We start from the raw sequence: 26,034 nt of genomic DNA, 5'->3' as shown, positions 1-26,034 counted from the left end.
TGGTGTGTTAGTTTCTGCTTTAAAACAAAGTGAATCAGTTATACATATACATATGTTCCCATATCTCTTCCCTCTTGCATCTCCCTCCCTCCCACCCTCCCTATCCCACCCCTCTAGGTGGTCACAAAGCACCGAGCTGATCTCCCTGTGCTATGCGGCTGCTTCCCACTAGCTATCTATTTTACATTTGGTAGTCATGGACATATATACACTACCAAATGTAAAATATTTATAGACTTTTTAATGAAGGCCATTCTGGAGAGGGTCCACTATTGATAATGACACCCAAGCCAGAGGTAAAACGGCACAGTCCTGAGTCAGGACATCTGACTGTTAACCATGTGCATGGGGGGAAAAGAGGGAACTTAAGTGGGGACCAGTTAAGGGAGCTTTGGTGGGTGGAGTTTGGGGGAGCACAGAGGAGAGGGCCTCATGAGGCTTACAAATCAAGTGGAAGTAAAGCTTGAGGCACCTTAGTTATATTATAAGGTACCTCAAGTGTCTGTAATATAAGGGTGTCAAGAAATGCGTGAACTAAAAGCCATTATGAGTGTTTAGAGGAGGGAGAGCATCTTTTCAACTCAGGAATCAAGGAAGCTTTTATAAAGCACATGGCATTTCAGCTGACCATGAATATGGGTAGGATTTGGAGTCATAAAGGAAAAGAGAGAACAGTCCAGGTGGTGGGAAAACAAACAAAGGCAAAGAAGTAAGAAGCCATGGGTGTTAATGAACTTTAAAGGATGTTAAATGATTTTATTTGCCTGCCAGATGAGGGTGACTGAATACTGGGCAGTGGGAGACAGAAGTAGGTTACAAGCTGAAGTTTAGATTTATTTGGTAGCGAGTGGTGAACCAGGGTAGGTTTCTGAACTTGAGGATGACACTGGGGCAGTGGACCCTGGCCTGGCCACTAAGAGTGCAGAATCTGGAGCCAAGCTGCCTGGGTTTCAGTTCCTCCCTTTACCCTGTGACCTGAGACCAGCCACATCCCGGGATCTCAGATGTCGCCTTTGTAATGGGGATAATAATGGCACCTACCTCTTAAGGTTGTGCAGATTAAATTAGTTTATACATCTGTAAAGAACTTAGAATGGTGCCCAGAGGAAGGGCTCTGTAAGTATCAGCTACGATTGCTACAGTGAAGTTGAGCTTTAGACAGGTTAAGCTGGGGGCAGAGAGGAGGGTGGCTGGCAAAGGGAAGAGGAGAACAGAATGATAAGTTGAACTGGTGGGAAGATGGCGAGACAGAGAACGTGTGTGGCTCACATCCATTGGGAGATCTGGAACCTTCTCCTTCCCCACAACCACCCCTTCTGCCCACTCAACCTCCAGGCTCCCTGTGTGGCTCCCAGGCAGCCCTTGGCAGGGGGGCCCATCAGAGACCCTCCCATGTGATGCTTCTTCCCCTTACAGGGCACTCGGGCCCCGCTGCCCATTTATGCGCTCACCACGCCCGTGAAAATGGAGCTCGTGCTGCCACAGTAGCTCTTCAGTTAAGAGCCTTCGTGTTTGGTATATAAATTCATTTGTATCATTTTTTTTTAGATTCCACATACAAGCAATATCATAGAAAACAAACTTATGGTTACCAAAGGGGAAAGGGGGGTATAAATTAGGAGTCTGGGATTAACATATACACACTACTGTATATAAAATAGATAACCAACCAGGACCTACTGCATAGCACAGGGAATTATACTCAACATTTTGTAATAACCTATAAGGGAAAAGAATCTGAAAAAGAATAGTTGTATGTATAACTGAATCACTTTGCTGTACAACTGAAACTAACACAACATTGTAAATCAACTATTCTTCAATAAAAATTAATTAACTAATTAATTTTTTAAAAAAGAGCCTTCCCAGAGCCTCCCATCAGAATTACACACCACAGAGTTCCATCTCGTGGTGCATTTTATGATTCACAACACATTTTTCTACTGAATGTCGACTTTGCCCTGTTTACATTTATGGCTTCAGGGCTTAGCCCAGTGCTTGGAAGAGAGTGGCTGGTCTGGGAATGTTTGTGAATGAACAAAAAAATGAACTAAGGAACATGTGCTCTCTCTCTTCCTCCACACTCCTCTCTTCATTCAACAAAATGATCTAATCAAAAGACAGAGAAAAGTCTGATCCACAGCAATTACTCAGTAAGCGGTGGCTCAAGCGTTATTGCTCCATCCCCTACAGTCAGCCTTGCTGAGGACCTGGTGTGGGTGCAGGGGGAGGGGGAGCTACCTGGGAGGAGGGCCTGGGTCCTCTTCCCAGGGGAGTCCGCTGCTCAGTCCAGGGGAGCCAACTAATTTGTACATTTCATCGAATTAATTGAGCTTTTAAATCCATCTGATTTGCGTTCAGTGGAGGTTAACAAATTTGTTGATTGATGGCCTCATCCTACACCATCTCTATTCTGAACCTTTTACTTCTCAATTACATACCCATGCCTATAGCTCTGGCCTCGGAGTGTGGAAAGTGACCAGATGGGCCCCAGGGTTGGGCCCCCCACTCTCCTGCTCCTGAGGATCAATTACCCAGAAGCGCTGCTTTGTGAGCACATCACAGTCTTCACCAGGTTAATGAGGTTGTAGAGACAGCCTTAGATGCGACCCATCATCTCGCAGCAGAATAGCCATCATCTTGGGAATAACAGAACTGCTTGAAGAATTTCCCTGTTCATTTATACGATGGGGGAAATGATATCTGTTTCTAACTTGCAAGCATGGCAAACAAGCTAGTTAGATATTTGGGAGTTTTTCTGGGTTCTCTCCAAACTAAAGCGTTATGAAAGTAACCTCAGATGTTGAAATTATTATTCAGATCAACTTCCTAAAAACTCTAATCTCTCACTTCTTCGGCCATGCCCCTTAGAGGGTGATATTGTAGTTTTCATTAGTCAGTATTTTATTAATCCAGTATTGCCAAGGCTGAATTAGTAAAACTTCCAAATTCTAGAAGTTTAGGAAGGAAATACAACGTTATTGCGTAAATACAGACTAAAGAAGCTAAGAAGAGTGGTGCTAGGAATAAGAGGTGTAGGATATGATTTGGGTTTGGGGGCACCTGAGGTCTCAATCCCAGTCAAGCCCTCTGGGCCTCAGCTTCTTCATCATGTCATCTCTAGGTTCTCCTTCTTCTGTGATCAGGAGAGTAATTCTTGCTTTGCAAGTGTGTTAGAAAACCGGGAATTTTTTTAATCCTTGGTTCAGTTTATTTTCTTAAGTTAATTAAGCATTCTTCTGAGGTTTGATCACACTATTGTTTGTTTGATAAATCCTTTTCTCATGGAGAAGTATTTCTGGACCTTAACCCAGCCTGACACATCAGACACTATAAAACCCGCAGCCCATGACTGTGAAATGCAAGTATCTACTGATGTTCAAAGCAACAGTCCAGAGTGCTTATCCCTGTCCTATATCTGGCCTCCCATTGATCACATCTCTGTCCAATTCTGAATATTGCCTGACTCCATAGTTATATTGGGTCTCTGCCTTATGGATTAGAGGTAAGATATTGGCTGTATTATGACGTTATGGCCAGATTCCTAGGAGTATCGAAATCCTGCCCTGCCTTTTTATCCTACCACAGGACGGAACAGGAATAGTGGTACCTCCTTATTAATAACTAAGTCAACACCAGTACTGCTACATGTAAGTCTCCTGTGTGACGCTTAGTTGAAGAAAGCAGTTTTTTTTGGCTGGAGAAATGGGGAGAGAGAGAGAGGCACAAAGCCCCAACATGGGCCTTGGATCCCCTATCCAACCAACAGTTCAGACGCAAAGGGTAGGCTCACAAAGATGGCTGGCTTGCCCAAGGAAGCCCTGCTTCAATCTGAGAAAAGGCTGACTGTGGGCATTGGCCTTTGAAGCACAGCCCCACCCACCAGGAAACAGAGCCCAATCAGATACACCTAACCGACCTATCAGGTTGGCAATTTCTTCTCTTTCATGGGGAAGCTCGTAAAACGATGAGCCAAGGAGCAGAAGGTGGGAGGAGATTAAAGAGTCCCTTCCCTCCACATTCCCCGGTGTTTGGGCTTGAGTGTCCATTTTTCCTAACAGACTTTAACTGGCTTCTACCCCTGAATCTCAGGGCCTCCAATCAGAGCCTCCTTCCTGGTTGCACTTCCCACTAGCCCCTTGGTTGGTGCCCTGGCTGGGTTAACCCCAAACATTAAGGTTGTTTTAGCTCTTAATCCACAAGCTTCAAGACACGTAACATAAAAGTGAAGATTCCCTGGTGCCTAAGAAAAGGATTTTAAGAGAGGTTTAATAGCTACATATGACTTTGGGAAAATTTAACCACAAGTGAAAATGTGTGTGTGTGTGTGTGTGTGTGTGTGTGCATGTGTGTGTGGAAGGAGAGAGAATATTTACTTTTTAAAAATGAGAGTATCACTTGACACAAATAAGAACACTACAGCAACCATGAAAGTTTCATGATTGAGAGAACAATTCTCATTTGTTTTCAACGCCCCAGGATAAATCAGAGCCAATTTATCTACATTCCAGGAGGTCTGAATTTCTTCACCCTCTCTCCTCCTACTTAAAAGATACCCAACCTCAAGCCCATCAAACTCCAGACCATTTGGGTCTTTTAGAGTTATAATTTTGCTTCTTTATGTCTTTATTGCTCCTTTGATAGAGAAATTGAAAAAAAAAGAAAAAGATAGGAAGGAGAACAACAAAAAGCTATAATTATGAAGATTCAATTTAATTTTAAAGCTTGTGGACAGAAAAGAAGAAGCCAGAAAAGAAGGAACCAAATTAATTTAGCAGGGAAGCATTGCATGAAATATTGTTGAAGTTTAATAACCATGCAAAGACAGATGATATGTGTGGGAAAATTAGTTGTAGGACCTCATAATAGTCTATTAATATTTCCTACAGGCGCAAAACCCTTTCCCGAATAATTGTGATGAAGTAATCTTTTGAAAAAGAGAGTGTTGAAAAAAGAATCTTCAAAAGGAGACAGTGATGAGGAAGGCGCTAGAAGGAGAAGGAGACTCTATGTCAGCCAGGGAATCTGAGGGTGTGTTTGATATAACTTACCGTGGCCAGACAAGAGAGAGAAAGCTCACAGATGATCAGAAGCCATGCAGAGGACATACACACACACGTCTACACTGTAAAGAGCTGGGAAAACAAATAGCACGATTTGTAGACATATCTGTCTCGAAGAAAATTACTTATTATTATTGCCCATGAGGCCAACGCTATTGAGTTCTCCATCATGCAGATGAAAAACTGAGATGCACAATAATGGAGTCACTGGTTCCAGGGGTCCCCAGGAAATGCAGATAGAAAGGAAAAAGGGAGGGCCCTGCCTTGGCCAGTGTGATGGACCTGACTGCCTCCATCAGCCTAGAGAAATGGAATGGCTTCTTCTGGCTTTGCCTTCACTGCAGAGGCTGAATCCTGCTTCTGATTTACACAGTCTGAGCTCACAAGAGCTGAGCACCTGAGTTCCTCTATGCTAATCTAACAGTTAGGGTAGTTATTATGTACACCCCAATTCCAGAGATTATTGTTCTAGTGGGGACTCAATAAATACTTGTTGATTGAATTGGGTTCAGTCTGGGGAAGGAGAAGAGGAAAAGAAAAGGGAACTAATATGTGTTAACAACCTGTTATGTTCCAATGCATTCAAATGCATTACTTTCTCTCCTCCTCATGACAGACTTGCAAAGCAGTTGATATTATGCCCATTTTTCAGAAGAGGTTTCCAGTGTCTCCTGCAGCTGGGAACTGGCAGAGCAGAACAGTCAAACTGAACATATTGCTTCTACCTAGGTCTTTTCCTATGGAAGGATTGTTAGGTTTGCTCCCATAACCCCTATGCAGAGGTTTCTCCTGCCCTTTGACAACTTGCAGAGGCTACTTCAGTTGCTGGAATCTTGGTCCCAGTTGTTAAAGTTACCTCCGTTCAGGGAAATTGCTCGTAATGAAGGACCACATTTTTGCCCTGCTGAGCATGGTCCTGCCTCTGCTGCATAGTTACTGATGACTTGGGTTATCTAGGATAAGGGCCATGACCAATGACAAGCTCAGTTCATGAAAGTCTGCAAGACTTCCATGGTCAACTGAGAACTCACTTCTTCCAGAGTAAGATAATCATGGAGCACCCGGCACATGAACGTCTGAGAGGAAATAGTTGAAAGTCTGGCAGAAAGAATTTTGAAAGACATAGCGATTGGGGTTGGGTTCCATTAGGTTGTTCCCATCTTTAAGATGAGCACCATCTGGATATGTTAGGGAGCAAAACTATTCCTCCAGGTTCCCATCTGGGGGTAAGGTAATGTTCTATTTTGAGTTAGACATACTGAACCAAAGTATGCATGCATGGCTGGGACAATGGCACACATATCAGCACACTCTCGGGGGGACCATGGTGGCCATGGCTCATCAAATGGACTATGGAGGGTGATTTACAGAATACGGATGTGTTTGATATGATTACAGCCAGCACAAAATGTTACTCTTCACTTCTTTTGCTCTTTGAGATGGGCCACACCAAGCCCACCCTGACCACCTTGAGCTCTTCAGTAAATTATTCTTGGTTCAAAACAGGAATAACAAGAGTAATCAGAGTGTGGTGGTCATTGGGACAAATCCTGGAACAGGACAGGTCTGTACTTGCAGCTCAGGAGTCACCAAAAGCCTCATTTGTGGATCTTCTTCCCATCGCCTAATTCCTCTCTGTTTCACAAAAATATTGAGGGCCTTTCCTGGGAATATAGGAAGCCAAGTGAGCCCCCATTTCAGAGGTGTCCCTACAAGGGATCCACTGTTTCAGGCCATGCAAGGAGAATGAGCCCTCCCAGAAGCCAGTTGAAAGCCCCATGGTGCGTGGGGTGCAATAAAACCTAAATCCTAGAAGCTTACCCTAGAAACTCAAGGATTTTTCCTGAGAAATTTTCTTATATTCCACCTCTTCATAAAATTTATTGTAGCCACATTGTATCACTATTAGGAACAGCATATTTGACCATACTTTCAGTTTCATTTACAGAATTCTATAGAATTTATTCATTCCACAAACACTGATTAAGCACCTATATTCTGTGCCTGGTGGAGGTTGAAAAATGAATAACACACAGTTTCTGGGTTTCAGGATTAGCTACCTGAGGACCTGAGACCATATTCAGAAAATTAGATGTGAACAAACTAAGGATTTTTCAACACTAAAATTCTTTGTGACTTTATAATAATGTTGAACAATACACATGTTAACTTAGAAATGGAATAAACCTTCTCTTGCTTTTCCTTCTTTTTCATTCATTAGTCAGTTAGAAAATCCACGACCATTTTAAATTTTTGTAAAATTAGAGGCCACATAGTTTCAGAAACATTTGTATTTTACAGACCCGCTGACCTAAATCACAGGTACATAGCATGCAAATAGCCCATACCTCACAAATTTCCACATGCACACAGGCACAAACTCTGCTCCTCTTGGCCATTCTGAGGTGCAACCAAGCTGTCATGAACTGATGACACCGCCTGGTGGTTGGAGCTGGGAACAGTCACTCTAACACAGTTTAATTCAATCTCTCTTCCCTACATTCTCCTTCTTACCCAACCCAGAGATTGTGCACATGATGAATCCACTCTTTTCTCTCTCACAATTCCCTTGTTTTTTGTTAGTTCACTAGTTTGTTTGTTCATACCTATCGTTATATGTAAAATAGGAAATATTTCCCATACACATATACCAACATCTACTTTAACAACTTTTTTTATTTTGTTCCCCTACTGGGAAAGCATCTTAATTCTCATGATCTTCCTCACTAATTTCCCTTTTAGTCTTCTTTGGTCTACATGGGAACCAAAAATCTTCCCCTTATTATAATTGTTAAACATGAGACTGTATCTAGTGATATGTCTGTGTCAAGAGAAAAGAAATCCAGGAGTTACCCACCAGGTATGAATCAAAGCAAGCTCTGTTCCCCATGCACAAGTCTCGCCAGACTTGCCCATGTCTATCTCAATACCTTTGCTGCTGCTGTTCCTCTGACCAGGAAAGCTCTCCCTCTCCTCTTAACCTCCCTAAACCTTCTGTTTTCCAGCCTGACCTCCTCTTCCAGCCCTGCCTGCTCCAGATCTCCTCCTTCCCTGAAACCCGATGGTTAATCATTGTATTAGCTGGTTAATCATTGCATTTGTCAGGGCTGTCCTGACAAATTACCACAAACTGGGTGGTTTAAAACAACAGAAGTTTGTTTTCTTACAGTTCTGGAGGCCGTAAGTCCAAACTCAGGGTATTGGCAGGACATCATCTCTCTCTGAAGACTCTGGAAGGGAATCCTCCCTCACCTCTTCCAGCTTCTGGGGCCCCTCTGATTCCTTGGCTTGTGGCAGCATAACTCCAGTCTCTGTCTCTGTGATCCCATGGCTCCTTTGTGTCCTCTCCTTTCTTCTTCTAAGGATGCCAGTCCTTAGATTTAGGGCCATCATAATCTAGTATGATCTCATACATCTGCAAAGACTTTTTCCAAAAGTCTTTCCAAAAGTAACTTCCAAAAAAAGTTACTTTCTCAAGTTCTGGTGAACTTGAATTTTGGGGAGATACTATTCAACCCACTATAATCATATACAGTTTGGCTTTATTTAAAATTGGTTTGCCTTGTTTTCAAATTAAAATTACCATTTAAGAGATTTTTTTAAACATCTCATAGCAACTAAAGCAGAACACACACTTATTTCAAATTTAATAGAAATGGGATTTTAAAAAATTCTCCCACTTTAAAAAAAATTTATTTATTTATTTGGTTGCACTGGGTCTTAGTTGCGGCATGCGGGATCTTTGTTACGGCATGCAGGATCTTTGCTGTGGCATGCGAGCTCTTGGTTGCGGCATGTGGGATCTAGTTCCCCAAAGAGGGATCGAACCTAGGCACCCTGCATTGGGAGAATGGAGTCTTAACCATTGGACCACCAGGGAAGTCTCCCCCACATTTTATTAAGAAACATGTGGGGTGTTTTAAAAAGTATTTTCTCCATAGAATATTTTAAATTGTTTTCTTATGTCCAATGAAGTCTGTGTCCTTAAAATTTGCCTTCATTACTTTGTGTTTCACCTCCTGTAACTAGATGTCTCCCTGAATAGGTCTCATACCTTTATACTTTCAGAATTGAAAATATCTTCCTTGTAGTGAAGAAAATACCTTGAAATACCCTAAGCATGTATGTTCTCCCAGAAGAAGCCATTCTAAACTAGCCACTGTCACTGAGACCCAGAGACTCACATCTTGGAGAATCACCCATTTTCCATCCCTTGAACTTGTAATACTCCCTTATTTCACTGCCGTGATCCTCACCTCCACCTTATTGATCTTTCTCATCCAATGCTTGATGGTAAGGACTAAGGCAATGCCATGCTCCTTCTCTCTCTGGGACATACTAAGCATTTTTGCACAGGGGCACTAAACTAGAATGACACACCAGCTCTGCCTTTCTAACTCCAAAGTGTCCTCCAAGATTCAGCTCAAGTGCTCATCTCTTCCATACAGGCTCCCTGATTCCTGCAGATGGAAGTCATCTCCCCCTCCTCTGCATATGCGCTTGTGCCTCTAGCATTCAATATACACCCCTCATTGATAGGCCATTGTGTCCAGGTCTATCTTCCCCACCAGCCTCTCTTCTCTTCACCATGAAGGCAGAGGTCATATCTTATGCTCACTTCCTGAACTTGCACAGCTAGTGTTCACTACCTACAGAAAGGTTGTGAGTTGAAGCTTTGTAGTTATTTGAATATCCTTATATGTAATTCCCCAAGCATGTTAGTAATGGTACCGTTTACTTACAGTTCATAGCAAGCCATGGCTGAGCATGACCCTAAATAGACAATCATTCCTATGCTTTGGAGGCTGTAATAAGCTAATGCAAATAATTATCTCTATGACACACATGAAAAAGTAAAAAAAAGAGGAGGAACATCTAAGATGAAGAAATCAGTGAATACAAAGACCTAAAAGTGAGAAAAAGACCAATGCAGAGAGATGCTGTCTCAACTTGGAAGTCATCCCTCATCCCCCAGCAGCACTATTCAAATATGGAAGATCTATAAAGTAGGCGAGTCCTGTGCTCAAATCACTGCTTGAGCACTTACTACCTGTGTGAACTTGAGCAATTAATAATACCTAACTTCCCTGAGCCTCGATTTCCTCATCTGTAAAGTGAAAATAATAACTGCTTCACGAGGCTATTTTAAGGATTAAATTAAAAGAGATTTTTTTTCAGGAATAGCCTTAGAGTTCTAAGGTTTAAGGGTAAGTCAGTGATAAAATCTTTAGGTCTTATACACTCACAAGTTAGAATTATGGTGGAATAACAGCCCATCTAGTCGCCCATTTCACTGATCATATGGGGATGTCACTAAGATTAACTCATTCACTGGAGGAGATGAACCATATTGGACACTGTCCTAAGGAACCCACTATCTAGGTGGAGAGAAAAGAGTACTCAGTAGTCTCAGGTTAAGTGCCTGGAAGTGTCTATACCTGCCTCCACGGTTTTGTCTCCCCAGAACACAACTTTCCCACTTCTGGGAAATATTCTTCTACTCTAAACTAAAATGTGGATCCAAAGGGAGCAACTGTCATTACAGATTCTACCTCTGTGCCAATTAGATTTGTCCCATAACAAAACATCTCAAAACTTAGCGGCTTAGAGCAACAACCATTAAAGTTTTCATGATTTTGTGGGTTGGCATTTTGGTCTAGGCTCATCTAGATGGTTCTTCTGGTCTCAGCTGGGCACAATGATGGTACTGATGACTCCATAGGCAGCTCTGCTTCTTGAGGTTGGCTGGTTGTCAGTTGAGATACCAGGAATGACTGGGCCATGTGTCTCTCATGATGACTCAGGCTAGCCCAGACTTGCTCATGTGGCAGTGGCAGGTCTCAGAGAGAGAATGGAAGTGGGCATGACCTCTTGAGGCCTGGACCTGGAACTGATATAGCATCACTTCTGCTGCATTCTGTTAATACCAAACCAAGGCCCAAGGCCAGCCAAGATTCAATGGGTGGGAAAGTAGACTCCACCCCTTGATAGAAGGAGCTACAAAGTCACAGGAAGGAATGAAAGATCATGGCCAGTTCTGCAATCAACCACAGTGTCCCTGGCCAAATTGGGGGACATGCACCCATGCTGGGCCCAGCATACTACCTTCCTCTCCCACCCCCAGCCTCATTTTCTTGACCTAGGAATGGACATCTGATAACTGCTGTGTTGAGGTCAGAGAGCCCAAGTATCAGTTTGTCTCTTATGGGAAAAATATGAGACTAGAGCTATCAGCCATGTGTTTACTGCCCCTCAAGCCCACTTTTGAAGTAGAAGAATCTGTGATCAGGTGGAGAAAAGGAACTCAGCATTTACAAAGAAGCAAGGATTAAAACAAAGAGAGTTCTAAGGATAAGGCAATCTTCTGGTTGGATTCCTTGAGACCCAGAGGCCCCTGCCTTTTCCATGTTTGCCAAGACTTCTAATCAGTTACCTTTCTGAGCAAGGGTAGATTCTGCCATGTATAACCAGGAGTGTTCTGCCAGCATGAGGCACGGTATCTCAGAGGAGGTGAAAACCATGTCCAACCGAGGGAAGACCAGAACAGTCATGTGGAAAAGGAGGAGAGTGAGCCAAGAAAGTACGGAATTTGGACAGATAGAGGTTTCAGGAAGAAAGCTTCAAGGCAAGAAAGAGCAAGAGCAAATAAATAGAGATTAGTAAATGATAACCATGTCTGAAGCACAGAAACTACTTTTCTGAAGCTTAGGTTTTAGAGGAGGAAGAGAAAAAGATGAGACTGGAAAAGCAGTTGGATCCGATTCTGGAGGGCCTTAATGCCCTCATAAGAAATTCGAGATTTTGAGCAGGGAACGTCATTGTCAAAGAAGATCTTGGGGAATATCAGTCTGATGACAGTTGGTGTGATGGATTTGAAGGACAAAAGTCTGAGACAAAGAGGCCTTGACCTGGCACTAGGGAAAGGGTGAAGAAGGAATGGAACAAGGGACAAGCAAGAAGGAAAGAAAAGAAAAGGCCAGGACTTGGAAACAGATGGAACAATTGACCGTGGATGATGAGATGAACAGCATCTTGCCAAGGTCCAGAAAGCCAAGCATTTAATTAGACAGGGGACATTTATGATGGCAGGAGAATTTACAGGAGATGTTCAGCAGGAGCCTGGGAAAGAGATTGGGGTCAGAGATATATAGGTGTTTGGGAGTTATCAGTCAGTCAGTTCCCAAATATCAGTGGAGGACCTTCTATGTGTTCCACCGTGGAGGGTGCCAGGAACCCCAATGCCCATAAATGTCTCACAGACTCAGATTCTGATGAAAACTATTGAAGCCCTGGGAGCAAAACTGGTCTATGAGGAAGTTATCTCTTCTATCCTCACAAGCATTAAATGAATTATGGGGAGGGGGTGGTTTTACAGTAAGTCCCCTACATACAAACGAGTTCCGATCCGAGAGGACTTTCGTAAGTCCAATTTGTTCGTTAAGTCCAACAAAGTTAGCCTAGGTACCCAACTAGCACAATTGGCTATATATCAATAGCTCTGTACTGTAATAGGTTTGTAATACTTTTCACACAAATAATACATAAAAAACAAACACAAAAAATAAACATTTTTAATCTTACAGTACAGTACTTTGAAAAGCACAGTAGTACAGTACAACAGCTGGCATCCAGGGGCTGGCATCGAGTGAACAGGCAAGAAGAGTTACTGACTGGAGGAGGGAGAGGAGGTGGGAGATGGTAGAGCTGAAGGATCGTCAGCAAAGGAGACGGAGGGCAAGCTGCAATTTCACTCACACCTGATGAGGATGGCGCAGGTTCTGGTTCCTTGCACGTTCGCATTTTTGAAAGCTCGCAACTTGGAGGTTCCTATGTAGAGGACTTACTGTATTTCGACATAAATGACTGAGAAAGAGAGCTAGGGCATAACCATCCTTCAAGTAGCCCCCTGTCCACAAACCCAGGCCCTTCCCACTGGTTAATACCCTCTGTCTCGCCTGCATCTCCCTTTCCTTTTGTTTCTACCTCACAATTAATTTGTGGCTGCTGTTTTCCACATAATCAGAGAAAATGCAACATTTGTATTCGTCAACCCAGGAGCCATATTCAAATCACTGTCAGAAGACAGTCACAAAAATCGTTAATACCTCTGACCAGACCAGTGGTAGCAGTGTGAAGGATATCCTTCGGCGGAAATGGAAGAACATGATTCACTAAGATTTAGAACCGAGCACTGCCTCTTAACAAGATTTATGTCGGCACTCCCGACCCGGGGATGGAGCAGATCCCTAGAGCAACTGGATGCCAACTGGGAGCCGTCTGCCTGGGAGAGGCTGGGAGGCAGATGGGGGTACCACAGCCACATGGGGCCAGGCAGAAATGGAATTCTTGGCTTTAATGTCCCTTTTGCTCGCTTACTTTCATCTTTAGAGAACAGCCCCTTCCCTGTCCTTCCCAATTCCCCATTTTCTTTTCTTTTTTCCTTTCTTTAAATGCAGTCTAATCCTGAGTATGAACTGATGTAGTTTCTGTGTTAGGAGGGAAAAAATCTCTCTCTTTTTCTGTCTTTTTTTTTCCTTCTTCTTCCTCTGGCCCAGTTCATTATTTTTCTTTCTTGTCACTCAGTGTGATAGGTTGAACAGAAGTGCACAGATGAGCACTGAAAACGGTGTCACAAGGCCTTAATCTAGTCTTTAATGCCTGACTTCAGAGATGTCATTTATCTTCTAACTGCAGCAGGCATCCACCAACTTTATCTCTAATAATATATTGATGGATTAAAAGGGTCGGGCAGGAGACCGGGCTGGAAAAATTGCTTATTGACATCAAAATACAGTGCCCTCAACCTGATAAACATGGAGGGCTCGTGTATCTCCCAGAATAGTCGGCGTAGCTATATTTTTTTTTCTAACATGTTTCCCCCAGGTTCATGGGGTGGTCCAGTAAAATAAACAAATACTAACATTATTTCTGTGCTGACATGGCCAGGGAACACATGAGATATTTTAGGAACACATTTTTAATGTCAGATTTATAAATAGACCTCTCTTATTTATGACACATTATAGCATATACTATGACAACTGGAAACAGGCACCTATAGTCTTGGCAGCATTCAAATATTCTTCGTGCAGTTTGCTGGAGTCAAAGCTCCCGTTAGCACCTTATTATGCTTTTGGACGGCTGGGAATGCAAGGCTATTTCAGCAGAGAGATGAGGCCAGTAATCTCAGAATGTAAATGAAGACAGCCTTTGGAAAGGTTCCCTTTGTTTATTGTTCTCTTCATTTCATTGTTTGGTTGGCAGGGCATGTTTCAAATCATGGTCCCCTTTCCCTGCATGGGCTGTGTCTACACAAGTCAGTTTTAGAATAAACCACAAAATAATTGTAGCCTTCAAACTCCTACTCAGTGAGTAGTTCCTAAACTGACTCTTCAAAATTACCTGTTGTTGTACTGAATTTTGTCTGATTTTTTTTTTGACCTTAGAAATTAGTTTGCATGTAAAGATACTCCCCTGGGGAATTATTGATTTTTAATTTTATAAGCAGCAATGTTGTTGGCTTTCACCTGATTTTCAAATGAAATGGACTTCTTTGGCTCCACTTCCTTTGTTTGGACAGCAAGCTCTAAAAATACCTTCCCAGCACTGTGTTAAGAGTAGGGAGGTGACCATATTTTAGTATTTTTTTTATTATTTCATATTATTTCTTCTGAGTACACAGGTAATGACATAAATATTGTCTGGCAGACTTGCTTTTATGGGGATTTGCAGAAATGACACATTATTCCAGCATTTTGTAAATTTTGTAGGATATGTCTTTACATTGCTCTCTTGCTGGTGACAACAGTGCTGTACTCAAGACTGTATGAGCCAGGATCCTGAACGTCAGTGTCCAGAACCTAGAGGTGCCTATGGAGGAAATTCTCCGTGGTCAGCTCCTGAATGTCCATGCAGACCTGCAGCCGAGCTAACTGCTGTCTACTCGCTACTGTTATCCAAGGTACTGAGACTCTCTTGCAGCAATCTCCCCACCTATTAATATGGAGATAATAATTGTACCTATTTCACGGAGCAGTGTGCATATTCAATGTGTTCATATATATAAAGTGGTTACAATAATACTTGGTGAAGGTTTAGTAAATCTTACCTATGACTATTATCATCATCTTTAAAACTATTGGGTTTACAATGATATCTCATTCCAAAGGAAGGATGACTTGAGATATGGCCAGGAAAGGAGGTGTCCACTAAGAGAAAACGTGATGGAGTGAGAAAGAAAGGAAACTTCTGAGGCCCAGGAGGATGCCAGAATGAAACAACACAAAGTCCTAACAGAGTCTTCAGCTATAGGGTGGCAAAGTTCTGATCAACAGATGAGAAGAAAAGAAGATAAGCTAATATGTACATTTTCAAAACTAGGCATCAGGTTTCCTGACCCCTTCCTATAAGATTTCCCAGCCAAATTGGGGAATATATGGGAATAGAAGAGTTGTTGCATAAAACCCTGCTACTGAAATGAGGGTTTAAAGACCCTCATTTGACAGATTCTGGAACAAGTTGAGAAAAACAAATTGAATTTGGAAAGTAGAATGGAGCCCATCCCAGAATGACCTGTCAATCCTCCTTGAATGCTTTGGGATAGACCCTGTATCCAAGAAACATCCTCTGTATTGAGAGAGCTACAATTAGCAAGGGTAGGTTGGTTACATGGACAGAATTCAAAATGCAGAACATAAAAGCTAAGAATCCAAAACTAATCACTTAAAGGCTCCTCTATGCAGAAACATTCAAAGGAAGATTAAGGATCAATGTGACTGAAGTACAAAAGCTGAACTGGGAGTGAAAATAATAATAGACGCAATTTACAGGGCACTGACCATACACCAGGACTGAGTCCACGTCTTTCTTACTTTAAAGCCATGCTCTAAATTTCCAACGTTTCCATTCTAAACCATATTCAGGCTCCAACTGCAGGAAGCAAGGGGAAGACAGTAGGATTCCCAAGTTTCTGAGCTAGAAGGTTTTACCAGCAAGGGGGGAGGGAACTCAAAGTTTCATGTGCCTCCTATTTAGCCTTTTATATATTATACATTTCCACCCAGGAAGACGACCCTGGGCAGATGGTCCCCAACCTTAAAATCTATCTAGAGATTTACTCCTTCCTCCTGTGTCTTCAATTGCTCTGGGGATAAAGAAATCATCAATTCTTTGTGCTGTCATCAAATGGGGTCAGCCTAAGGTAAGACAATAAATAGAGGGCCCATGACCTAGAAACCCTGTTAAAATATGAAAGGGTCCATCCAACCCCATGACTCACTGTTTTCACAGAAGACAGCCTTCTTGCAACTGCTGCTTAAATGCTTATTTTCAATATTTATAAAGTTCAGCAATTACACTTTTGTCCAAAAATTTAACTTGCATGACTTGCTCTCCAGCTGGTGAAAATAAAACAGAAAAGCAAAAAGAAGAGAAATAAAAACCCAAGCTCATTCCAAGGTGGGCTTTCTTCTCATGGTCCAAAGAGAAGCCACCATGTGAGCTGATAGGCCAGGCACGAAGTGTTTCCATGCATCGATTTTCATGTTTAATCTTCACCACAACTCTGTAAAATAAGGATTATTACGAGGAAACTAAAGCTCAGAAATGGTGAATAACTTGCCCAAGGTCATACAACAAGTAAACAGCAAGATTCAAACCCAAGCTTCTCTGATTGTCAAGTCCAACATTTCTAACCACTTCTTGTGCAATATGGTGTTGCAATGACTGGTGATGTGCATCTGTACTTTGAGATGTAATAAGACCATGAGAAGGGAGAGCACATCATCTTCCCTAACAAGCTCTGTTTATAGCATGAAGCACAAAGAATATGGGGGTAACATGAAGGTTCAGGGGTATCTCTTTGGCTTTTCCCATGACCTCTTTTGAAACTCAGTTCTTATCATCTCTTTCTTGAATATAGAATATCTCTTTCTTTTAAATTCATGTATACTGGCTGGGAGCCCCTGATGATGCCAAAATTTTATTTTGATATCCAGATGGTCCCATCACCATTTTCAGATGCTTCCAAGGACTGAGCTCTCCCTGTAACCAGAGGTGCCACTTTCTTTTGAGGGCTCAGCAGTGTCACTGATGATAGCTCAATTATCAAAGGGCATAAATCACTCTGGAAAAATCGATCCCTTCCTACCTGATTGCACAAGTGGCCCCTTCATTGGAGCGCAAAGCACATGTGAGGGCTGGTCATGAGGAGCATTAAGACAGACAGTGGCTGCAGCTGCAAGGGAGGGCTCAGTCAGTGCAGAAAGAGAGGGTGGTGATAGAGCACCTGGACACAGGGGAGAAAGCTGGCAACGAATGCTGGATGAACTAGGGCAGACTCGTGTTAGTGTGAAGAATGAAGGACCACATCAAACACCAGGGAGCTGTATGTCAAAATGCAGCCTAATGAGGCTAGTATTGAGAAGGCCAGTGCTGAGATTAATAGGACAAAGAAAATGAATAAAAAATAGTGAAGTCCAGCAAATAGCAATAAAGGTACTCGCCCACAGCAAAAAAAGAGTAAAGGGTTCTACTCAAAAGCAGTAACATTAAAACTACTGATCAAAGGGGGAAAAAAAGATTCTGGAAAGAGACAGAAAGGCAAAGCACAGCTGGACCTCTGCAGAACACCCTCTGGGGCTCCTTACCTTCCGTAGAAGAGCAGCTGGTGATGACTCAACATCTATCAACACTCATCTGAGCTTCTGTTCTGGGAGGTCTATCCTACAGCCTCTTGCCACTGCCATCTCCTCACTCAGTGACCTTCCCTCCCTCTCAGGTGGCATCTGGAAAAATATTTAATCAAGACTACTTTTCACAGGTTCTAACTGACCCAAGTGAATTTGACCCACCAAAGAGCAGAAAGGGCTCCTGCCTCCTCCTTGGAGGCCCCATGCTGCTCCACCCTGCCGTCTTTCCCAGGTTTTCTTCTCCTGATGCTCAGGTAGGCACAGAGGCACATCAACAAGTCTGCTATCCACCTGGGGAATAAGATGTCAGTGTTGCTTAGTGCCTCACCTGGTTTTGAAGTACAGAGAAGCACCCCCTACTAGACTGATGACTCGTGGTTCCCGTGATTTCCTTCTCTCCTTCATGTTCTGATTGTATAGCTAAGCTCCTGGGTGTTTCTGGAGATAGTAGAGCCAGTTAAGGCTAACCAGAGCCCCAGCTGCAGGGAGGCCCTCCTTAGAATGCGTAGTACTTGATGCCTTCTTCTCAGTTTTTAATCCTTTAGAGGCCCTTTCAGGGCAAGTGCAAATCCCAATGAGCATCCTATTACACACACAATTACTCTGCACTATAAAACAACTTAATAAGGACATGAATGCAAATTTTTAAAAATGTGAACAGGAATACATATTTAAGTAAATTACCAAAACTGCTAAACTGAGAGGCTATAAGAATTTTTTTAAATATGTAAGAGAAATTAAGGGACATAGAAAGTAGAATGAGAAAGTACAAATACAACTAATAGGAGCATGAGAAGGATAAGGTGGTGGGGTAAAGGAGGTGGGATGGAGGAGAGGTAGTAGAAAAGAAAACAGCTAAGAATTTTTTTCAGAACTGTTGACAAATAAGACTCTTCAGGTTAAGGTATTGGAATGAAAACCAAACAGGGTAAATAAAAATATATCCATACCAGGTACACCTTAGTGAAACTGCAAAAAATCTGAAGCTAAAAGAATCTCTTACAGCAACCTGAAAGAAAGGGCAGATTACCTATAAAGGAATAGCTACATATCTTAAAAGCAAACTGCTCACCAGCAGCAATAGAAGCCAATGGAGTACTGTCTTCAATGTGCTGAGAAATAATAACCAACAACTTAACATTCTTAGCAAAACTAGCATAAAAAGGCAAAAAAAAAATATTTTTAAACAAATAACATATGAGAGAATTAACAATTCCTAGATCCTGGCTAAAAGAAATATTAAAGGATATTCCTAACTAAAGCTACAGTCACAAAAATAAAAAATACACATACAAGGCCACCCTGACAAAAATAATAAAAAGATTCATATGCAAGGTTCCTAATTGCTACATTATTTGGAAGAGTAAAAGGCTGGAAAGAATCCAAATGTCTAGCAACAGAAAGGATTGAATAAACTATGGTACCTCCATGTAATGGAGTACTATTCAGTCATAAAAGGGAATGGGGAATATCTTACTGTACACTATGGAGAAATCTCCAAGATATATTATTAAGTGGAAAAAAGTAAGATGAGGAAAAGTATTTATAGTGGCTTCTTTTTATCTCAGAGTAGGGTTATAGATATATATTTCCTGATGTTAAAATCGTAAATCTTTTAAAGAATGGTTACCTATAGAAGAGGGAAAAGAATTGGTTAGGGGACAAATATAGAAGCTGGACTCCCTTGAATATAACTTGGTCTGTAGATTTAACCTTGGAATCATGTAAATATTTTACATAATTATAAGATTAAATTAAAGAAGGAAATAAAGCAATTTCCAAGAATCAAACTTTCCTGGCATAATGACTCAAAGGAGTTATTCCAAATAACTTTACAACTTCATAATTTGACTATATGTCCCTAAAAGGATATAACGTAACAACAACAACAACAAAAACTAGGAAAAACATATATGGTTTTTAGTAAACAAATTGCTGGTAGTAATGCTAATATTGTTAATATGAGACAGTTTTGTAGTATTACAGGACAAATAAAATGAGTAATTATGCCAGTATTGTTCAAAATTGAGGTGTTCAGCATTGCTTACAGGAAACACAAATGCAAGATGACTGAAGTAAAAATACTATAGGCCTGAAGTTCTAAATTTGAATAGGAAGGATGCATATGAACTTATGGTGCATTCTATCTTTAAGAGAAATATGTCTATTCTAACTCTAGCATTGAAAAGGCTTCAAAATCATGATCAACTCTGTAGCAATGAACACCACTGGCACCTAGATTATGGTTTCTAAAAGTCATTTCCCACTGAAAGGAATCAAGTCTTCTCAGAGAAATTCCAGGTCTGGAACAGGAAATGGACAAGATGAGCTTAAAACATTTTGTCAAACCAGACAGCAAGGAAACTATCAGAATTTATTAGGACTATGGCAAAAGATCTTAGGAGCCAAACTGAAGAGACTACTACTGTCCAAAATTGGAAGAATAACTCTAATAGAGACAATGTAGCAAATATGTTTATTCATATTTCATTTATATTTATAATAAAGCTAAAAAACAAAACCACACAATTCAACAAATTTCTGTGGAGGATGCCAGGGAGGAACTGGTTATATTAAAACCTGTAAATAGGGACTTCCCAGGGGCGCAGTGGTTAAGAATCTGCCTGCCAATGCAGGGGACACGGGTTTGAGCTCTGGTCTGGGAAGATCCCACATGCTGAGGAGCAACTAAGCCCATGCGTCACAACTACTGAGCCTGCACTCTAGAGCCCGCGAGCCACAACTACTGAGCCCGTGTGCCACAGCTACTGAAGCCTGCGCACATAGAGCCTGTGCTCCACAATAAGAGAAGCCACCACAGTGAGAAGCCCATGCACCACAATGAAGAGTAGTCCCTGCTCGCTGCAACTAGAGAAAGCCCATGGGCAGCAATGAAGACCCAATGCAGCCATAAATAAATAAATAAATTTATTTATTTTTTTAAAACCTGTAAATAAATTTTTAATAAAAGCAAACATTAAACCTAATTTGCTAAATAACCTGTACCTCAGGGTAACAAAATATTTGAAGGGAAGTTTCTTTTCATAGACATTCTAGCTAAAAAACAAAGAAGAAAAGACAGAATTAAACTGTCACAGTTCTGTGACATGAAATGATGGCTCAAGTATGTGATCATCAATGCCATGAACCAGAAATTATGATGAAAGAACATACCACCACCTACAAAGTAGTCTTGCCAAAAATAAATAAATAACAAAAATTTTTAAAGGAACATGAATTTGAGTAATAGGAAAATTAGAGATTAGAGGATAGGAAACTCTATGGGACAAATGACCCCTTTCTTTAACGTAAAAGAAAAATATATCTTTGTTCTATCATAAATAAAAAACAACAACAATTTTTTAAAGTTTTAGGAGGTAGAAAAACAGGCATTACTTCACTTCTACATGTTTTGGTACTTCTTTGTGTTTTGATTCCATGTTTGAGTGCTTAGGTTATCAGAGGTTGGGAATCAAAGTAAAAGAAAATAGCAACTATTTCTATGTGTTAATGATAATTTCACTTGTGATAGTGAGAGAGACATGCATTCATCAGACATTTATTGAATGCATGTTATGCACGAGGCACCAGGCTTACTGACATGGTGATACAGAGATGAAAGCCAGTCCTCCTCTCCAGGGGCTCACAGTCTAGGCGGGGAGATGGGCAAGGATCCCACAAGCACAGCACAGCAAGGGTTCCTACAGTGCTTTGCACAGGCCACTGGAGGTACAAGAGCTGATTTTTGGCAACACAGAGATAATTACTTTTTATTATAAATATTCATTAACACCCTCAACCTTTTTATTTAAGGTATATATTTATGCACTTATTTTAACATGTGAAAAAAATATAACTAGCATATTTGAACCATAAATCCATGGATAATATGCTGTGAAAAAGCTAAAGAAAATTTTTAAGTTTAAAACAACAGTGAGCTATTTAAAGAAAAATAGTAGTAGAGGTGTTAGGCAGATAGGACAGAAAAAAAAATTGTGATGGTACTACTCAAGTCACTGAGGTTTGGGAAATAATGCAGATCAGTGTGGGTAAATCAAACAGGAAGCCATTTCACAAAGGTTGGAATCCTCATTGTATGTTCTATGGTCTGAAATAAGTTGCCATGAAAGAGGTATGTATGTACTTCTAGGAGAGCACAAGGAGGGGAAGGGCACTAACGTGGCCTGGGAGATTCAGAGGGTTTTCCAGAAAGAGCAAACTTAAGGATGAGGAGGAGTTGTGGTGAAAAACAGTACATTTATTAGGACCCCTCATATGTAGAATTATTGAATCTTAGGCTTGCACGGAACCTTAGGAATCATCTGTATATTGCTTGTAGTTAACTTTAAAATACTCCCTTATAGATAGTGTGACATATATGTGTGCATTCGTTTATTTATTTATTTATTTTTATTCTTTTCCATTGTGGTTTATTACGGGATATTGAATATAGTTCCCTGTGCTAGACAATAAGACCTTGTTTATCCATTCTATATATGATAGTTTGCATCTGCTAGTCCCAAACTCCCAATCCCCATCCCTCCCCTTGGCAACCACAAGTCTGTTCTCTATATATCTGTGAGTCTATTTCGTAGATAAGTTCATTTGTGTCATATTTTAGATTCCACATATAAGTGATATCATATGGTATTTGTCTTTCTCTTTCTGACTTCACTTACTATGATAGTCTCTAGGTCCATCCATGTAGCTGCAAACGGCATTATTTCATTCTTTTTTATGGCTGAGTAGTATTCCATTGTATATATGTACCACATCTCTTCTATCCATTCATCTGTTGAAGGACATTTAGGTTGTTTCCATGTCTTGGCTATCGTAAGTAGTGCTGCTATGAACATAGGGGTGCATGTATCTTTTCGAATTATAGTTTTGTCTAGATATATGCCCAGAAGTGGGATTGCTGGATCATATGGCAACTTTTAGTTTTTTGAGGAACTGCCATAATGTTTTCCACAGTGGATGTATCAATTTACATTCCCACCATAGTTTAGGAGGGTTCCCTTTTTCCACACCTTCTCCAGCATTTGTTATTTGCAGTCTTTTTAATGATGGCCATTCTGACCAGTGTGAGGTGGTACCTCCTTGTGGTTTTGATTTGCTTTCTCTAATAATTAGTGATGTTGAGCATCTTTTCATGTGCCTATTGGCCATCTGTATGTCTCCTTCAGAGAAATGTCTATTTAGGTCCTCTGCCCATTTTTTGATTGGGTTGTTTGTTTTTTTGTTATTGACTTGTATGAGCTGTCTGCATATTTTGGTCAACAAGATTAAGCCCTTGTTGGTCACATCATTTGCAAATAGTTTCTCCCAGCCATAGGTTGTCTTTTTGTTTTGTTTATGGTTTCCTTTGCTGTGCAAAAGCTTATAAGTTTGATTAGGTCCCATGTATTAGTTTTAACCCACACCCTAGGGTAGTGAGTTTATGACTGAAAGTGGCCTAAAAAAATTTGTTGAAGACCTCAAAGAGCTTTTGTCTTTATATGAGTTATATCTATTGATATTTACCATGTTAGAAATAAAAACTGAGAAATGTTTTTAAATACATATTAATTTATTAAAATAATAATAACCCTGTTATAGCATATCATAAGCAACATGCTTATTTTTAAATATTTAGAAAAGAGAAAGAAGTTATAAGGGAATAAAGAGAACCTATAGATCAAGAGACTTAAAAAGTAAATTTTACCTCAAAAAATAAAAAGTCATCATAAGAAAGAAAATTTAAAAACAAATCAACCAATAACAATACATGAACCTTATTTAGAGTCAATACAAACACTATAAAAAATTATATGACGATCAGAGAAATGTGATCACTGTCTATATATTTGATATCAAATTATTTTTAAATGTTTAGATGGATTTGTGGTTTTGTAGCTATGTTCAAAATGAGTTTATATTTCTTAGAGATACATAATGAAACAGAACAAGTCAAATAATATGATGGGATTTGTTTCAAAAATATCTGGTTGAGAGTGGAAGTAGAGGTGACACTATATATTAATAATAGATGGTGAGTAAATCAGGTTCAGTATTCTATTCTCTCTATATTTGTAGTTGTTTAAAATTTTAATAATAAAAAGTTTTTTTTAATTTAATGTAGATAATCTGATACCTGAAGTCTAGCCAATAGCAGACTTCACTTCCTTGTCACTTCCTATCAAATGAGGAAATGTCTACACCACTTGCTTTGATAAGCCAATGGGTGATGGAAAGCAGACATTTTGATTGACAGCTTCCCTGTTGAACAAACTGTAAAATTGCATCTGGGGGAAAATTATCTTTGCGCTCCAACTGGGGAACTGACATATGTAAGTACTCTTCAACAGAAACCAGAACAACTGCTTCTTTCTAGACATTGTTCTGGGGATGAATGATCTAGAACCATGAGCAGTTTGGGGGAAATGGCCAAAAAGGAACACTCAGAGGCCAAGAATCACTTACTATACTATATCCCTTTTTATTAATCTAGTACATACTCTCTCCTGTGAGAAAAACGATTATTTCATATTTTCTATTACTTTTCTCAGTTAGTCACGTAACATTGAAAACTTTATCAAGAAAGGCAATTGGAAGTCACTAGCACAACCAAAGAGGAAGTTAAGCATTGTGGATAGGAACAGGGGCTTCCCCATCAGACTAGCAGGGTTTGTATTTCATCTTACTAGTGTAATTCATCTACTAGTATCTACTTTATAGGACTGGGGGATTATAATTTGTATACCTTGTAATTATCTACCTTATAACTTGGGGGATTAAATGAGTTAATACCTGTAAAGCACTTAGAAAATGATACCTGGCACATAGCATGCACTCTAAACAGATTTTTTTAGTACATAGAACACCCACTTGACTGGTTTGGGGTGTAAATAATGGAATATTTTTGTATTCTAAACAAGTGGTTCTCAACTGTGGGAGATTTTGCCCCCAGGGGACATTTGGCAACATCTGATCGTATTTTTTTACTGTTACGCCTGAGGGGAGTGGTGCTGCTGTCATCTAGGGGAAAGAGCCCAGGGATGTCAGTAAACATCCTACAATGCACAGGACAGCCTCCCACAACAATTATCCAGCCCTAAATGTAAGTTGTACCAAGGCTGAGAAATCCCGTTCTATGCCCACTCACCTCAGGGAAACATGTTCTGCGGGAATAAGTAAATGCCTTTTCACGTCAGTTTTACATTAATTGTTTTGATTATTTCTCTGTCACTGGAAGTACAAATCAAGCATCCTAACAGATCCATTTTACATAAACACTGGAATATATAGTCAATATCTTATCCATATTAGCATATTTTATTTTTCAAAACAATAAAAATGTGGTACAGTAGAGTATTTAAGGAGATGAGTTCTACAGGCTATTTGGATTCAATTTAAATACACTGTATCCCAGCCCTGCTGTTTACTAGCTATACAACCTTAAATTAGTTACCTAGCTGATACTTGGGCCTCTATTTACTAAACATGATGAAATAATTGTTCCTAACTTATAGTATTATTATGAGTATTAAATGAGATAATCCATGTAAACCACTCAATACTATGTCTATATTATTGTTATCAACATAGAACTTTAAATGCTGGTTAAATAAAGAAAATAACAGATATATCTTTGGCATTTAAAAAAGAATTTGCATATACTTAACACTACTAAACCGTATACTTAGAAATATTTAAGACAGTACATTTTAGGTTATGTGCTTTATACCACAATTAAAAAAGAAATAATTTTCATTGCTTCCATAGAAAGCACCATAGCACCATATAATGACGAAGAAACCTGTATAATGGTATACAAGAAAATAGCACCTTCTTGCTAAATAAAAATATATCAATAGACACATACAGTCCTGCTATGTACTGAATTGTGTTCTCCCCCCACCCCTAATTCATATACTAAAGCCCTAACCCTCAATGTGACTATGTTTGGAGATAGGGCCTATAAGGAGGTGATAAAGGATAAATGAGGCTATACGGGTGGGACCCTAATCCAATAGGGCTGGTGACATTATAAGAAGAGAAGGAGACCCCAGAGCTCTCTCCCTTTGCCATGTGAGGATACAGTGAGAAGATGGCCATCTGCAAGCCAGGAAGAGAGTCCTTACTAGGAGTCAAATTTGCCAGCACCTTGATCTCAAACTTCCCAGACTCCAACACTATGAAAAATAAATTTCTGTTGTTTAAGCCACCCAGTTCATGTTATGTTGTTACAGCAACCCGAGCAGATGAATACAATTGCTATTAAATGTAGTTCATGAGAGAAA

Source organism: Balaenoptera physalus (assembly GCF_965194825.1).
Source record: "Balaenoptera physalus genome assembly, chromosome: 4".
Classification (NCBI taxonomy): domain Eukaryota; kingdom Metazoa; phylum Chordata; class Mammalia; order Artiodactyla; family Balaenopteridae; genus Balaenoptera; species Balaenoptera physalus.
Note: the sequence above shows the minus strand (reverse complement) of the source record.